Genomic DNA, 18,435 nt, shown 5'->3' on the forward strand with positions numbered 1-18,435 from the left:
ATCAGTGCAATTATTAGTGAAAACCGGATCAAAATCTCTACAGCAGCTACTGACATTAGTCTGCGCACACAGCAGGACACGAAAGTAATTATTTTCAGCGTCTTGAACTGGACACCAGAAATATTACTTATTTTTTACACATCAGACTGCAACAGAATCCACTAATTCACAACACCGTATAACACTATTTGTTTGTGGTTCATCTAAAGTTTTGTAATATTTTGCTTTATAATGTTCCCATATTGATGCTATGTTTTCTGTATATGTAAAGTAAAGTGTTCAAAACAAATGGCTCTGAGCGCTATGGGACTTAACATCTGAGGTCATCAGTCCCCTAGAACCTAGAACTACTTAAACCTAACTAACCTAAGGACATCATTCACATCGATACCCTAGGCAGGATTCTAACCTGCGACCGTAGCAGTCGCGCGGTTCCGGACTGAAGGGCCTAGAACCGCTCGGCCACCGCGGCCGGCAAAGTAAAGTGTGCTGTATTGGAGTTTGAAGTTCTTTGAATTGTATGTGAGTAATGTATGTAAAATACTATGTAAATTGTTTATTACGTTAAATAATTTTCTGATGACATTTTGTATTTAAAATATTGGTGTGTATAAACTGTTCATGTTCATGTAAATTTGACAATTGTAAGAAATGGTCACGCTTAGGAACAATGTATGAAGTAGATGTTACGTAAAAGCCAATGTGCTTTTGTTTTGAAACGAAAGTGGCTCTGAGTAGTGGAAAAGGTGGCAAGGACGGATTGGCACGCTACCTAGAGCAAGTGCTGGAAGTAAGTCATACAGTCTGTAGGCAGCAGCGATTGAGGCAACACCCTATTGGAGCAGAAGTTTTGCCTTAAAATTTGTACAAAAATGCCTCGGATGAAGACTGCAAAAGGCTTACGGCATAGCTGCGAGTTCTTGGGCTACTGTATAAAAAATTGAACGACGCCACGAAGAGAAATTGAGCCCATACAGTAAGATATTTGCATGCCGAACTGTGGGTAGTGTAGCCGTCATAATTGTTCGCCAGACCCAAACCTACAGCCACCAGGTAACATTTTTGTGTGTTCTACTTTAATACAGCGTTAACCATTAACTTAAACTGTGTTTTAATAATCATTCTTGAACTTAAAAGAAACTGGTTCAGCTGTTCTTTCATCTCAACCATTCACCTACACAGGGTTCCTTCCTGGCGTTTGATTAATCTGAGTATCCTGTTTTACAGACCTATGAAGTGCCAAGTTAATCTACAGAGGCGCCATTTAAATGGTTTTCGTGTAAATAATGAGAAAGTTTTCTTAACTACTGCAAAATGTTATAGTAAAAGTTTGCTTACGCAAAATTCAGTCAGAGTGAAGCAAAGTTACTAGAATCTATTAAAAGAATATAAACATTTAGTTCAAAGAGAAATAGCTTTTGAAAGTAAATTACAGTAAGAAAGAGGTTCGCTTGACGTGAAATGTTCTCTATAAAAGTGTGCTTTAGTATCTAGGTATTTTAGTATTTAAGTCTGTTGATTACGGAAAATGCTTTTCTAAAGCCCCCCCCCCCCCATGGCAAAATTTTTTTTAGCTTCATTGATGTTATCCACTGTCCTTTTGCTCTTTTAAGAACGTAATGTCTAAGGACGTAGTCCAACATTGTTTAAGTGGAGTAACATTTATTTGAAGAAGCAACTTAAACAGTAGCATGAAAGTAGGCAAAACTCATACTTTTGCTTTTCCTATACTTAACTGTTTCATTGCCGGAATAGGCTGGCGATCGTTAGTACATATGTTAAACCACTGAATGGACTTGGAACTAAGTTGTCCTAGCTTCAATATAGTACTATTCATACTGCGTTTCTTTCTAACCGCTGGGAAAAATTTTAGGAAAAGAATTGAATAGTCTGATTTACTTATTCGTTAGACACAACACACGGTCAAATCCTGTAAAAAGGATAACTCAGTTATTAGTTTTTCCTGTTAACGGGACTATCCTCCCATACTGTACATTATTTGGAAACTAAAATAAATTTCGTAAGAGCTATACGTGGAAACATAAACAGGATTTTCTGTTATTTATAGTGGTAGGGTTATAACCGCTGTCGGCGATAGAAAGAACTTCTGCGTAGCATGACGTATTTGACGACATACACGTCACTGCAGGACGCATCTGATAGCAGTGACCGCTCAGTGCTGTCACAGCCCACACACCAAGGAGCAAGAGCGCAATCCGCACGCCTTACGGACCGCTAGCGTGAATGCACCAGAGGTACCGGCAGTCTGTCTTTAAGTGTGTGTCCATACGATTACGATTCGCATACAGTGTAAACTATGTGTGCAGTGTGCGAATTAAACTTCACTCGTGTGTCATCTTTGCATCCGCGAGCGAACCTGTTATATTCCGGTAGTTGGGGTGTAGCTAGAGGTGCTAGACGGACTTCACCCGCCACGTGTAGCGCTGCCGAGCCAGCCTCCTCCCTGCTGCCCCTCGGCGCGTGGGCGCGACTAACACGTGGCTGACCTCTCAGGTAGCGGCAGGCAGTATCCTAGACCTCACTCTCCGTCTTGCACAGAACCCCGTCGTAACAGGGTTTGCTTACAACACATTTTACTTATGTCCTGAGTCGGGTAAAATAATTTTCCGTGGTTGCTCATCACCTGAAAAAGGTGTCGATTACACAGGAGTTAGCTGTGAGAATAATAAGTGTTCACCAACAATAATCTTATACACCTTTCTTCATAGAGTAAGGAACTTTAAAATCTCCGTCACAAGAAGGAATTTCACCAATTAAATTCGTCTTAAAGAGTTCCTTACAATTTGAGCAAGAATAGTGAAGTCCACGGTTTCGTCACTAGAAGAACAAAAGACCTTTATTAGTTGTTACTACAGTTGTCACTTTCTTAGAAAGGAGTCCAGTATTCAGCCACAAAAGTCATTAATTGTTTGCTCAATAACACAACATGCCTGAAATAGCAAATTTTTTTATCCAAAATAAAATTATTTTTATAGATAATTGGTTTAGTTACAATCTGCCAGAAAGTGCAGTTTAAAATAACTAAATTTTAGTTTATCACTCGTTAAATAAGTAGTATTTGAGAGCAATATGTCGATTCATGTCAATTTCTGCTACTGTCCTGGGTAGTAATCTGTAAGTGGTCAGCAAGTAGTCATACAAGTAAATTATGTATGCATAGCCTGTACACTGATTCATTCCACTTCATTCGTACAAAGACTAGTGGAAATAAACTATGGAAAATCTAGCTTACTAACTAATTAACAGCGTGGCTGCGAATTTATATCAAGTTGGTGGCGTATCTGTAGTTTTTATTCGTATTCATTTTATAAATTTCTCATCTACGTGACATTGTGTGTCGTCTGGCACCAGGCAGCTGCTATATGTGATGCTATTCTTACACCCATGAGCCTGTCTGTTGTGTCGCCATACAAGTGATCTGGGAATGAATGGAAAAAATAACATAGAATATTGCTGAGAAAGAGACAGAGAGAGAGAGAAAAAAAATAGGTCACAATTCATTTCTTCTTTGACTTACAACCATAATGGTATAACGCTTACAAGCAACAGGATGCATTCAGTCGCTACACTTGACATCTCAAGCCTACGATACTAACCTTTTTGTTGAAAACTGCTCGAATTAGTATTTTCGAGTCAAATATGCGTGATGATGATGAGTGGACAGAAGAACTGTTTGTGACTGAACTAGCTTATAAAGGCAGCAATGGACAGTTCCAAGGCAGCCGCTGTGGCCGAGCGGATCTACGCGCTTCAGTCCGGAACCGCGCTGCTGCTACGGTCGCAGGTTCGAATCCTGCCTCGGGCATGGATGTGTGTGATGTCCTTAGCTTAGTTAGGTTTAAGTGGTCCTAAGTCTAGGGGAATGATGACCACAGATGTTAAGTCCCATAGTGCTTAGAGCCATTTGAACCATTTAACAGTTCCAAACAATTATTAGATATGACATTATTTGCAAGGAAGTGAGAGTACGACTGGCTGTGATGGTTTTACTGTTCACACGGGATATGCTATTCAGGCGCACTGTAATAACAGCTTGAACCAGTAATTTTTTTTGTGTTTTTAGAAATAATAATTTGTTGCTACCATACGCTGGTTCAAAGAAGTTCATTGAAAGGTGGCTATAATTTCGCAACTTACAAGGACTCATCTTCTTACTTTGCGTGATTTACAATCGAATTAGGTATCATTTGATAGGCAGTGCATGGTATATATGAATATTTAAAGATGACTGTCATTGTCACGTATACCTTTTAATAGCTGTTAACGCATATTGCATGAAAGGTGATGGACTGTCTTTATTATCAAAATGGCGTAATGAATAATTGCTTATACTAGCAAAGATCGGAACGCCAGTGGAAACGAAACGGCAGGCATAACTCATGCCCTGGGTGCAAAAGGCCCCACAGGTGTGTTGGTCCAGCTTAACACAAGCTGAGTGACAGGAAATGGCCGATGTGGCATCCCGACTGCATAACACAGGAAGTGGCCCAAGACTGACGGTCAGAGGACCGCCTTCTATCGTCATAGTGTCTGAATGAGTTTTTTAAAATATTTTATGGCTGGAGTTCTTCCGTCGTTGCAGACGTGTACGAGAATCATCACTCCGATGCACTGGACGCAGTACAAACGGTGATATTGCTAATTGCTTCGGCTTATTAGGGCTATAAATCTAAACAGCTGTGACCACGTAACTTTATTCCCACTGAGGTTGCACACTACTGTAGATCATCTTTGAAAGTAGTATCTTCTAGTATTTGTACCTAACTGATGTCAGTGATCTCATGTTATTTATATAAGATCGCATATCAATAAAAAGGTCAGATTTGGGCAATTTATCAGTAATACTAGTTAGGAAATTCATTTCTGTCTCTTTATGTCCATTGGACATTGGTATATAAACATTTGTGATGTGTAAATGGTTTTTTAATCTACAGTGAATGTATAAGCTGAAACGACATTTATCATTTTGTAGTTACCAGTTCCCTTAATCATTCATTTATGTTTATGTTGTAATTTTTATGTTAAAGAATAAGAAGGAGGAAATAATATTACTATTAAGAAATCCTAAGATCTTCTTCAGGAGGTGGTCAGACACAGCCAAATCTTCATTTTCGCGTTCAGTATTCGCCATTGCGCACTTTCATTTTACACCCGCCTGGAGTAGCATCTTTGATCATTTTCCCTTGATATATACCTAGAAAGGGTCTTATCCTACTAAGGGTTGGGTTGTTTTGGGGAGGAGACCAAACTGCGAGGTCATCATTCTCATTGGATTAGGGAAGGATGGGGAAGGAAGTCAGCCATGCCCTTTCAAAAGAACCATCCGGATATTTGCCCGAAGCGATTTATGGAAATCACGGTAAACCTAAATCATGATGGCCGGACGCGGTATTTAACCGTCTTCCTCCCCAATGGGAGTTCAGTATGCTAACCACTAGGCCACCTCACTTGGTCAAACACATAACCATGCCCGAGGGAGGACTCGAACCTCCGACGGGGGAGAGCCGCGCGAACCAGTGACAAAGCGCCCCAGACCGAGTGGCTACCCAGTGTGGCTATCATAGTGAAAATGCTTCTTAGTATTCTGAAATGATGCAGAACTATAATTCTGCAAACTTAATCTAGTAAAATATCTTGAAATTTTTTGTATAATCACAAAAAGATTTTTTTGTAGAATTTAATTTGTAATTTTATGGAAGTTACACTGTTGCCGAAGTCCACACGTTAGTTATGAAATGAAGGAAAGACTGCTTAGTGAAACAAAAATAGCAAAGAAAATTATTTATAAGTAAATGATCTTGCTAGTTTGATAAATAACTTTGAGTGTAGTATATTCTGATAATATAAAGTACAATAGCATACTGAAATAGTTACAGTAAAATATGCTACACTGTTGTATAAAAGATTAAACTGCTTAAATTCGGTACTATAATGAAAATCGAAATTAATCAGTTAGATTTTTCTTATTTTTGGAACAGTGTTTAATGAAGTACAGTTTAAGTGCCACCATTAGATTAATTACTGAGAATAATAAATTCTAAGTGTGAGTTAATATTGTGTTAGTACGATAATAATGTAAATTTGCCTTAACTAACTAATAATAATAACTTGTTGGTCAAATCTTAGTTGTAGAGATTTGTTTTGCTGCACTTGAATAATATTATTTACACAAAGAACAGAGGAAGTGTTAATGTACCTGGGTGCTGTAGTATAATTCCTCTGGATCTGACATAGTCACAGTAAAGGTTAGTACTTGTCCTGCACATGAGAAACAGATTCTACTTTCCTAAGTACATTAAGGCACAGTATATGCAAAATAGAAACTCACAATTACACTTTAGAATAACCCAGTGAAGGTAACTTCGTGCCTAATTAGGCTGCTGACCGTCCACATATAGTGTTGACCACATAAAAGGTCTGTAACTAAAAGATTACTGGTTCGATTCCTGATATTGCCCTATACTGGAATCCCTTCAGGACAGGCAGTAGTAGTCTGATACTTGTATCCATTATGGGTAACGTTAACTTATGAAGCCTAAGATCTAGAATTTACTTTGGTAATATGCTTTATAGGAATTCATAGAGAAGGTACTGATCCAAATACTCCAGCAGGAGCTCACATCTAGAGGACGCTTTAATGTTACACATGAGTGTTTTTTGTGACGGTTCTCAGAATACTCTAAAAGAGTTAAATGCTATATTTGTCCCTTGACAGTGGGTTTTAGTGGGTATTTTCTATATATTTATTCAAAGCATTCATCAATGATAACTATCATTACATGGCACAATTAATAAGAAGATACTGACCACAGTACAAACACAGTAGTGATAGATAGTGTCCAGTGACACAAACCTAATACAGTAATTAGGAAGAAAATAGAGCAGGAAATTAAATTAGTACGTGTGGTTCCAACAGTATTTAAATACGGAAAAGAAAAGGCAGGCAAAACATTCAGAACAGAACAGGGGGTTACAAGAACAAGAAACGGGGGCAGAAGCGTCATCAGAAAGTAGGTATGTTAACAGGTAGACAGAGAAATCTATTTTACAGGCGCAAGCGTATGGACGACATACTGAATTTCGGAGTAAATATTTTGATATACTGAACTCGTCACAGATCATGAAAGAAACTTCAAATTAGGAGGAAGCAGAATCAATTGAAGAAAACAGTCCAGAACAAAACACACACATATACATAGACATGTATGGAGTACTGCAAAGTTTAGTAGCACAAACTAGTGATATGAATAGCCAACATCAAGCACACAGAAGTACTATGAATGAACAGCTTAAAAAAACAAACTGGTAATATAAATGACCAATTTAAACCACAAGATAAACATACGAACGAACAAGGAGATAAAATTAACCAGAACCTCGAAAATGTATACTACAAATCAGGTATCATAACTAATGAAATGAAAAACATGAAAATAGAGACTGACTACCTAAATAAAAAATTTAATAGCATGCAAGAAAAAAATCAATAATATTAAAGAAAAATTCGATGTGGAAATATAGAAAATTAAAAAATAATGTCATCCTATGTAGTAACTAAAGTCCAGGACAAAATTTCGGGTTTAAGAATGGCAAATGAGGCAAATGAGAACTATTGCTCGCGAATCTGAGAAATTATTAAATGAAAGAATGTTATGAAAAGCGTAACAGACAAAATTCGGGTATTCACGGAAAATTCCGTTATCTAGAAAAGAAAACCAACACTGCTACTACATACGTAGTAGACAGGATTGCCTACGATAAAGTTTTAGCGGGCGAAGAAAAATTCGACCCATACCGAAAAAACTGTGGGTTATAATCAGGAGATTTTATAAAAATCTCTGAAAAACTGTTTCCTAATAATCTCACGGATCAGGAAAAAGTAAATACTGTTAATAGCGCTACTAAACGATGGGGGATCAAGCTAAGCACTGAAGAAACGTCATTCGGTAAGTTTAGACACAAGTTTTACTATTAATAATGGTCCGAACAAATACGGAACTGTCCTTGGAGAGAATTTATTATCGTGAAGATGTTGGAAGGAAAAGGTTAAATGACCATGAAACACTTCTGTGAGGCATGGTATAGGAAACTGACTTATTTATTGAATCGAAGGTCGTGTTCCGAAATAATTTGAGAAGTTTGGAAAAAGTTACCGGAAGATTCAAAAAGTTATGTGGGTAGCAACCACATATCCTTTTCATCGCTCTTAGAAAGAATGATCGACGAAGGCTAGTGGCGTGAAAATTATAATTTCCGGCAGAACGAATACAATAGGAACCACAGACACAACAATCACGAACATGATAATAACAAGTACAGAGTATAAATGCTTCAAAAGGGAAGAGACAGAGGCAGGCTTACGTCAAATAATCGCACTAAGGGAAATGTATGGCGTAATGATTCTACAAACGTGAAGCAGAAAACTAAGATCCACGAATGTTAGGGGCCTGACGGACTTAGGAATAATGCTGAGAACAGACAGAAATTTTAAAGCACACCAGTACCGTGCTAATAAGGTGCGAGACAATGCGACCGCCGCAACAGATGGTCAGAAGCATGAATCATGGTCAGCTAAAAACAAGAGCTCTTCGCCAGCAAGTGAAAACCGCCAGCAGCGATCAAAAGCGGAAAAACCAGTGTCAGTTGCTGTGCACGCTGTGTGTGACGTCACAGGGGCGAGTGGGAAATTTTTCGCTCGTAGTAAAGGAAATTAAAACTAACGACAGTAATGACACTAAACTAATATTAAAGGAATCAAAGGAAGACTTATTCGGAATTGACGAATGGCATTTAGAGATGGATTATCCCTATAACAATTTAAGGCATCGTAATGGCGAAAAATATGGCGTTGAAACGACCGAAAATTTTGGGGAAGCAATAGGTGAAATGGAAAGTGAGAGATTATTAAAATGTGCCGCGCGGAGTTCGTGTGCTACCGACAAAAGGCAAAGGTTTAGTCGTCAATTAAATCACACCGTGCAAAGATCGCGAACTGCAGTGGTTAGGGAAAATAACAAAGCCTTGGACAAGCGTTGAGCAGAAGATGAAATAATGAGTATTGCAGAATAATCATTCTGAAGAAAATGAGATGCTGAAGAAGTTGTTAAGAATGAATATATGCGAGGAATAGAAATCCGTAAGGTTTACAATCAATCTGAAGAACGAGGTGGCGTCATAAGATAAGATAGAGAAGACAGTTCGGATAAAAAACTGTTCATAAACGAAAAAATGTTACTGCTCCAGAATAAAAGGAAGATCTAATTACAATAGAATGCATTCAACTATGCATGAATTGCGAAACCAGCGCTGATATGGAGTTTACGGCAACATTAGAAACAGTTTTTATGTTGAAACCAGAAAGCGACTTTGAAGAGTCTGACTCACATGAAGGTGAAGAGAGCGATGAGATACGTGCTTCAAAAATAGGAGAAAAAGAAATTTACGAAAAACTCAGTTCTACAGAAATGTTAGTACAAAAGGAAGCACTTACTCCGTGTGAAAATCTTCCAAATCTAAACATGAAACAAGAAGAGTACATTTATAAAGGAAATGTAACACCACCAGATTATGAAAGATGTAAAGTAGACCTTATTTTTATCCAGGATCCAAAATACATTATGGATGTAAAGAAAAAAAAACAGCGGATGAAAATTTCAGTAATCAGCAACGAATGGCTATCGTGAAATAATTCGCAATCAAAAGAAGAAAGAAGTCACATGATGAAGAAAATATAGAAATGAACATCATAACCTATAACTGCCTAATGGTGGAACAGTAACTTACCTCCATGATGTTAGAAACAGGTACCGGTACTGAAAATGATGGATTATCTGAAGTATTCGAAGGATTCCAAATGCTATAAGAATTTAGGAGACTTGTCAGTGAAATAACTGATTTAGATCCAGTTCAAAGAGACTAACTGTTACAAATTCTCGAACAAAACTTTACAGTCTTTTCGGATAAACCTGGAAGGGTAAAGAATTTCGAAAAACATATGAAAATCCTACCACATGAGTCTTCTATTCTTTGCCCATATTCAGCACCGTTAGCGAAAAACGAGCCGTTCAAGAAGGAATTGACAGAGTGATTGAATGGGGAATCATAGAATGTAGTAACAGTGAATACAATAATCCATTGATTATTATCAGCAAAAACGATAGAGGAGTGAGAATAATCATTGACACCAGGACAGTGAACAAAATTGTGAAAAGGGAAACAGATCGGCCAGAATCGTTGGACGAAATGTTGCGGAGATTGTATAATGTTAGATATTCAACCAGTCTGAATCTGACAGTAGGGTTCTGCCAAATCATCCTTGATGCTCACTCTAGAAAATTTACCACTTTTCTCTTTGCTGGCAGTTGTTATAATTACAAATTGATAACTGTCGGTTTAAACATGTAGGTTACTGTGTTTATACGTGCGTTACATTGGGTGTTCGGAAGAGTCTTAAGTAAAAAACTCACAATTTACGTAGACGTTTCATTAACAGCTACGCAGCAATGGAAAGAACATTGTGAATTATTAGAACAAGTATTCATTGCTCAACAAAACGTGGTTATGACTTTGAAATTTAAGAAGTTTGAATTAGTGAGGAAAGAAAATTCTTAGGCCATGTCATTATGACTTCTGGAATAGAAAAGGAACCTGAGCAGTTCAAAGCCATTGAAAAATGTCGTCCCCCGAAAGATGGACACAAGTAAAAGCTTTCCTCGGGTTATGTGGGTATTAATAAAATTTTATTAGAATAACTATAGCGAAAGCAGTGTTTAGAAAAATGTTAGAATATTTTAACGAAATAAGAACATCAAAAACAGTACTGTCGGACAATGAACGTCGATTTATTGCTAAAATATGGTTAGAAGGCATTGAGAAAATGTGGGTACAAGTATCATACAGATCGGTATACTACCTGTGTAGCAATCCTATAGGACGTTATTTGAGAGAATTGGCAAAATTATGTAGAACTTACTGTCACATAAGTCATAGAACTTAGGGCAAATTTATGTCATATTTTGAAGTAATCACGAATACATTGAAACAGGAATCCACTGGTTTCAAAACTGTAGAAATAATGTGAGGCTAAATAAGTAAAAGCTTAATCGAAGAAATACTTGAATTTCCAACCAACAATGAAATAAGTCTGGACAGATAAAAGGAACTGGTAAAGGAACTGATAAAAAGGAAAGCAGAATCTGGAGCTAAAAGACATAATGAAATATTAAAAGCAGTAAAAGTCACTATAGGCGAATTAGTTCTAATTAAAACACACAAGAAATAAAACCAATTGGGGGTCACAAATATAGTTGACCTGAAAAAATATGGAACTAGAACTGAACAGAAGTGAGTATTACTTAATGATGATGATGATGATGATTATATAATTATTGTGTTATGTTATAAAGCAAAATTCCAACATTTACAAAAGTTTCAGATTCCAAAATTCGTATGTACATGGAATATGCAAAGAAGCCCTTAGTGTCAGATAGTGGTCTGCAAAGCAATGTTTTTTGCAGCCAAGGTAGTATGAAATGGAAGATGAATTCACATGGCAAAGAATGGACTGCCTAATTTGTTTATATAAGGGGCAGCAGCGAGTCGGTGAAAAGTGATAAGAAAGACATACGACAAATGGACTGCCAAACTCTTGTCAAGAGGCCGAAAAGTGCCATGCAACGAAAATATTGGTTTTTATATCCCAAAATAGAAAACTGACTGTCATCATACATGTATGTAGCGGAACATAAACTTCTGTTTTTATGTAAAATATGTGTGCTGTATGTAAATAAGTTTATTTATTAAAATTACATTTTTCAGTCATTTTAAAATAAAATTTATAAGAAAATAAGTAAATATGATGATTTTAGTATAAAAGAAATGAAAAGTTTTAGTGAATTTTCTGAGTAAATTTCAAGTGTTTTTCAAACTAGGTTGATAAATGCTATGTGTGATGCATAAAAATGTTATTATGAAAGAGATTTGTGATTAACGATTACAGAGCTGTAGTTTCCTGTTAGTGTTTTAGTGATGATTACCTATTGAGAAACGTCATGGAAACAGGAGCATATGCAACACAACTGCCCTGATGGATGCGTAACTTTCTAAATAAAAAACATTTCCTTACAACCAGCTTATAATACTCCATTGTAAGTTTTATTGCTTTTCTGTGAAAGTCAATAGCTTTAAACAAAGGTGCTGTAAGAACATTGGTGTCTACAGAGTAATAACATGAATTTGTAAAAGATTTTTGTATAACAATGTTTGAAAACAATTTAGTGCTGAATAAGATAAATGTTTTAAAAGAAATATTGTCGACATAAAAACAGGTTCATGCTGAGGGCATTAAATTTACAAAGTTGAAAAGTAAAAGGGGGTAGTAATTCCCATCTCAAACCGCATTGAAAGGAAGCAAGGCGAAAAGGTGAAAGGACTTGGCGCACTGTTGTTAAGTGGAACAAAGAAGAGTGCCCAAATAGCTTTAGATGGTGACTGCTATTTTACAGTAGCACTGAATTTACAGTTGGGCTATATTATATACATAAATCGACGCCATTAGGAATTTATTAAGCCCAAAAACTCAAAGATCCATGACTTCTAGTACATAGGTTTTGTAGTCACCACTCCCATCACCACACACATCACCTACAGCACATGGTTAACAAGTTCATTTCGAACTGTTGTAACAGGGTGAAACTGTAAATTTTTGGTGTGCATTTAGAAATAATAATTTGTTCCTACTATATACTGATTCAAGGAAGTTCATTTTCCGAAGACTTATTCCTAGACATGGTCCTCTCCGAGTGAAAATGGATCTCAGTATTCTAAACTTATAAAAAATCTTAATTTTGTACACTTAATCAAGTAAAATATTTTGAAAATTATTTTGCATAAACTCTAAATGTTATTTGTGGAGAATTAAATTTATAGTTTTCTGGAAATTACAGTTTTTCTGATCTTCTACATCTACATCTACATGACTACCCTACTATTCACAATAAAGTGCCTGGCAGAGGATTCAATGAACCACCTTCAAGCTGTCTCTCTACCGTTCCACTCTCGAAGGGCGCGCGGGAAAAACGAGCACTTAAATTTTTCTGTGCGAACTCCTGATTGTATTTATTTTATCGTGATGATCATTACTCCCTATGTAAGTGGGGCCAAAAGAATGTTTTCGCAATCGTAGGGGAAAACTTGTGATTGAAATGTCATGGTCGCAACGAAAAACGCCTTTCCTTTAATGATTGCCATTCCAAATCACATATCTTGCCTGTGGCACTATCTCCCCTATTTCGCGATAATACAAAACGAGCTGCCCTTCTTTAAACTTTTTCGATGTCATCCGTCAGTCCTCCTGATGCACATCATACACCGCACACCTATAGTCCAGAGTAGGGCGGATAAGCGTGGTGTAAGCAGTCTCTTTAGTAGACCAGCTGCACCTTCTAAATGTTCTGCCAATGAATAGCAGCCTTTGGTTTGCTGTACTCACAACATTATCTATGCGAACATTCCAATTTAGGTTCTTTATAACTGTAATCCCTCAGTATACAGTTGAATTTACAGCCTTCTGATTTGTGTGACTTATCGCTTGATCGGAATTTAGTGGATATCTTTTAGTACTCATGTAAATAACTTCACACTTTTCACTATTCAAGGTCAATTACCACTTTTCACACCATAGAGATATCTTATCTAAATCATTTTGCAATTCGTTTTGGTAATCTGATAACTTTACAAGACAGTAAATTACAGCATCATCTGCAAACAATCTAAGATGGCTACTCAGATTGTCTCCTATGCCATTAATATAGATCAGGAACAACAGAGGGCCTATAACACTTCCTTGGGGAACGCCGGATATTACTTCTGTTTTACTCGATGACATTGCGTCTATTTCTACGAACAGTGACCTTTCTGACAGGATACCACGAATCCAGTCGCACAACTGAGGCGATATTTCACAGGCACGCAGTTTGATTAGAAGACGCTTGTGGGGAACGGTGTCGAAAGCCTTCTGGAAATCTAAAAATATGGAATCAATTTGACATCCCCTGTCGATAGTACTCATTACGTCATGAGTATAAAGCTCTAGTTGTGTTTCACAAGAACGATATTTTCTGAATTCGTGCTGACTTTGTGTCAATAAATCGTTTTCTTCCAGGCATTGTACTGTATTATATTGAACTGGGGACCTAGAAATAATGGAGAGGCTGCATCCCAGCCGTAGCCCTCAGTGGTTCACAACCCCACAGCAGGCTACAGCAGTCCACTCATCCCACCGCCGCCCCACGCCGGACCCAGGGTTATTGTGCGGTTCGGCCCCCAGTAGATACCCCCCCCCCACGTCACACACCAGACGATAACTCCAAATGTTTGCGTGGTAGAGTAATTACGATGTACGCGTACGTGGAGATTGTGTTTGAGCAGCAATCGCCGACATAGTGTAACTGAGGCGGAATAAGAGGAACCAGCCCGCATTCGCCGAGACAGATGGAAAACCCCCTTAGAAACCATCCACAAAATGACTGGCACACCGGACCTCGACACTAATCCGCGGGAGGATTCGTGCCGGGGTCCGGCGCGCCTTCCCGCCTGGAAAGCAGTGCGTGAGACCGCACGGCTAACTGGGTGGACTTCTTCCAGGTTCTTCATGATGTTCTAACATAGAATATGTTCCAATACTCTACTGCAAATCACGTTAGTGATATGGGCCTGTAAATCAGCGGATTACTCCTACTTCCCTTTTTGGGTATTGGTGTGACTTGACCAATTTTCCAGTCTTCAGGTACGGATCTTTCTGTGAGCGAGCGGTTGTATATAACTGCTAAATACGGAGTTATTGTATCAGCATTCTCTGAAAGCAACCTGACTCGTGTACGATGTGGACCAGAGGCCTTGCCTTTTTTAAGTGATTTAAGCTGCTTTGCTACACCGAGGGTATCTTCTTCTATGTTTCTCATCTTGGCAGTTATTCTTCACTGGAATTCAGGAATATTTACTTCGTCTTCTTTGGTGAATTAGTTACGGAAAACCGTTTTTAATAACTCTGCTTTAGTGGGACTGTCATCAGTTGTTATCGCGCAGTGAAGATATTGATTGGGTCTTGCCACTGGTGTGCTTCATGTATGACGAGAATCTCTTCGCGTTTTCTGCCAGATTCCGAGACACAGTTTCGTTGTGGAAGTTATTAAAAACATCTCGCATTGAAGTACGCGCTGTATTTCGAACTTCCGAAAAACTTTACCAATCTTGGGGATTTTGCGTTCTCTTACATTTGGCATGCTTTTCCCGTTGCTTCTGCAACAGCGATCTGACCCGTTTTGTGTACCATAGGGGATCAGTACCATCACTTACTATTTTATGTGATATATATATCTCGATTTCCATCGATACTATCTGTCTGAAATCATTCCACATCTTTTCTACGCTTACATGATCAGATCGGAAGGCGTGACGACTGTCTCTTAAAAAGGTCTTAAGAGCATTTTATCAGCTTTTTTAAAAATATATGTACTTTGCGTTTCTTTTTTATCGTTGTGGATGTTACGGAATTCAGTCTAGCAGCAACTGCCTTGTTGTCCAGATACTCACTATTTGTCCTGGATTATTTGTTGCTAAAAGGTTAAGTATGCTTTCGCAACCATTTACGCTTCGATTGGGCTGATGAGCTAATTGTTCAAAATAATTTTATGAGAAAACATTAAGTATAATTTCGGATGACGTTTTATACCTGCCGACGGCTTTAAAGATATAATTTTTCCTGCATCACCACCGACTATAGTAGTATGATTGGAGTACCTATTTGAAATTAGACTCAAGTTTTCTTTGAACTGTTCAGCAACTATATCTTCTGAGTCGGGTGGTCGGTAAAATGATCCAATTAATAGTTTAGTCCGACTGTCAAGTATACCATCTACCCATACTATTTCGCAGGAACTATCTACTTCAATTTCACTACAAGGTAAACTACTTCTAACAGCAATAAATACTCCACCACCAACTGTATTTAACTATCCGTTCTGAACTCAGTTAGTTTGAAAAAATTTCGGATGAACTTATTTCGGGCCTTAGCCAGCTTTCTATACCTATAACTATTTGAGCTTCAATGTTTTCTATTAGGGCTTGGAGCTCTGGTTCTTTTCCAAAACAGCTACGACAATTAAAGACTACAATACCGATCGTTTCTACAACTACCTTACTGTGTTGTACCAGCCCCCTTTTAGACGTCCCCCTCTCTGTGGTTCCCTGAGACTCTCTAACCTAAGTTTAATTATAACGTGAAAGACCTCCTTAAGACCTCCTAAAACAAAAATACTCTTGAAAATTGTTTATTTAAAAACAAATTATCTTGCGATTTTGATAAATAACTTTGAGTGTAACAACACTGATCATATAAAGTAAAGTAGTGTACTGAAATGGTTATTGTAAAATATAGTGTACTGTTGTATAAAAGATTAAACTGCTGAATCTAGTGCTATAATCAACACAGAAATTAATCAGGTAGTTCTGTCTAATTTTTCGAACAGTGTTTAGTGTATGGTTCATAAGAGTTTATAAAGTTTTTAGCGTTCTCAGACTAAATACAATTTAAGGGCCACCATTTGATTAACTGCTGAAATGATGCATAAAGGAAAGAATGATAAATTCAAAGTATGTCTTAATACCGTGTTAGTAACATAACGCAGCAATTCCGCTTAACTAACTTAGAATAATAACTGGTTCACCTGATCGTATTTGTAAAGACCCCTTATGGCCGATTTTTCTTTGTTTGCACTTGAATAAAGTTTCAATATATCTGGGGGCTGTAGCATAATTAGTCTGGAGTTGACAAAGTTAGAATGAAAGTTAGCTGTTCTGCCGCTCATGAGAAACTGGTTCTGCTTTCCTAAGCACAGTAAGATGTATACGAAACAGGAAATCACAATTTCGCTTTAGAATAATCCAATGAAGGGAATTTCGTGTCTAATTAGACTGGCGACGGTTCATAAATAGTCTTGACCACATAAAACACCTGGATCCAAAAGATTACTGGTTCGATTTCTGATTGCCTAATGTCTTGCTCCAAACTGGAATCGCATCATATTCCAAATAATAGTCTGACAATTGCATCTAATACACATACACTACATGGTCAAACAAACTTCTAAAATTCCTGTAAAAGGGGCAACGTTAACTCAGGCAATTTGATTTAGAATCTGCTTTTAGGATAGCTTTTATTATGAATTGTTAGAGTAGGTGCTGATTCGTTGATACCGACAGGAGGCCACATTCAGAAGAGAATGTTACACATGGATAGTGTTGTACTTGCGTCTCTGTGACAGGACGTTTTATTGTTACACGTGGCTTTTACCTATGACAGTACTAATAATACTACAAAAAGAGTTAAATGTTACAAGGGTACTACATCACAACTGACAATGATTCAACTAATCATTTAGGATGTCAAGACATTTTGTACTGAATTCGACTTGATAGTTAATGAAAGTATTCACAATGCCGTGGTCACTTACTTCTTACAAATTTGACAGGCCCACAAAATGAATTGTACCGTACTATTAAAACATAGTAAACATTTATCTGCCTTGTTCGCAGATGTGCGACCGCTCCTGATTCGTCCATACCCCATCCATCGCCAATTATGATCTCATCTTTTGTGTTTCTTCAAATGAACGCAAGCTTCTGTTCTTTTCCCCCAGCCAACAAGATGCAAGGAACAGCCACACAGCTGACGAAATGCGTCTCTTTCCGTAGCCTCAGATGCACCAGTTTGAGACAAGACAACGTTTTGTTACCTTATAAGACAACATCATCACGCTGCAAGATTATTACCTGCGGTTGATTGACAGCTTTACCTTATGATTTGTAACACATTCATTCGTTAAGACTGGATAACATGTTACCTGCAACAACACGATTGTTCTGGAAGATGGGGCAGACTTATGAAACTCAGAACCTCGAAGTGTTATGCGCTTTTTTTCTCCCAGTGGTCAGTACTATACGCTCAAAGCGACTTCCCACCTCACTTTGATGATGTTGTATGCGATAACATAGGCAAAATCTCTCAAGATCGCCCCCAGTATACCGTGCCAAATTACACTGCACATACAGTAAACGTGGGATGTGAGCTGTTGCTTGTTAGCGCTCTGAGATTATCATCTACCTCGTTTTTAAGTCTAAATAGACAGACAATAGTGGCAGGTTCATTGGTAGATACCTGATTTTCTCTATTCCTCGGTGGCTGTGTCATGAGTTTAAAGATTTTTCTAAATTTGTTGTCTACATGACATCCTATCTCAAATGTAAGTTTTTAAATATTTTGTTGTAGTAAATGAATATACCACGTTTGGGAATTTTTTGCTTACGGAGGAGGAGAAAAATTCCTTTTCGGCTGTTTCACTTTGCTTGATACTGACG

The sequence above is a fragment of the Schistocerca nitens genome, chromosome 3 (assembly GCF_023898315.1).
Source record: "Schistocerca nitens isolate TAMUIC-IGC-003100 chromosome 3, iqSchNite1.1, whole genome shotgun sequence".
Taxonomy (NCBI): domain Eukaryota; kingdom Metazoa; phylum Arthropoda; class Insecta; order Orthoptera; family Acrididae; genus Schistocerca; species Schistocerca nitens.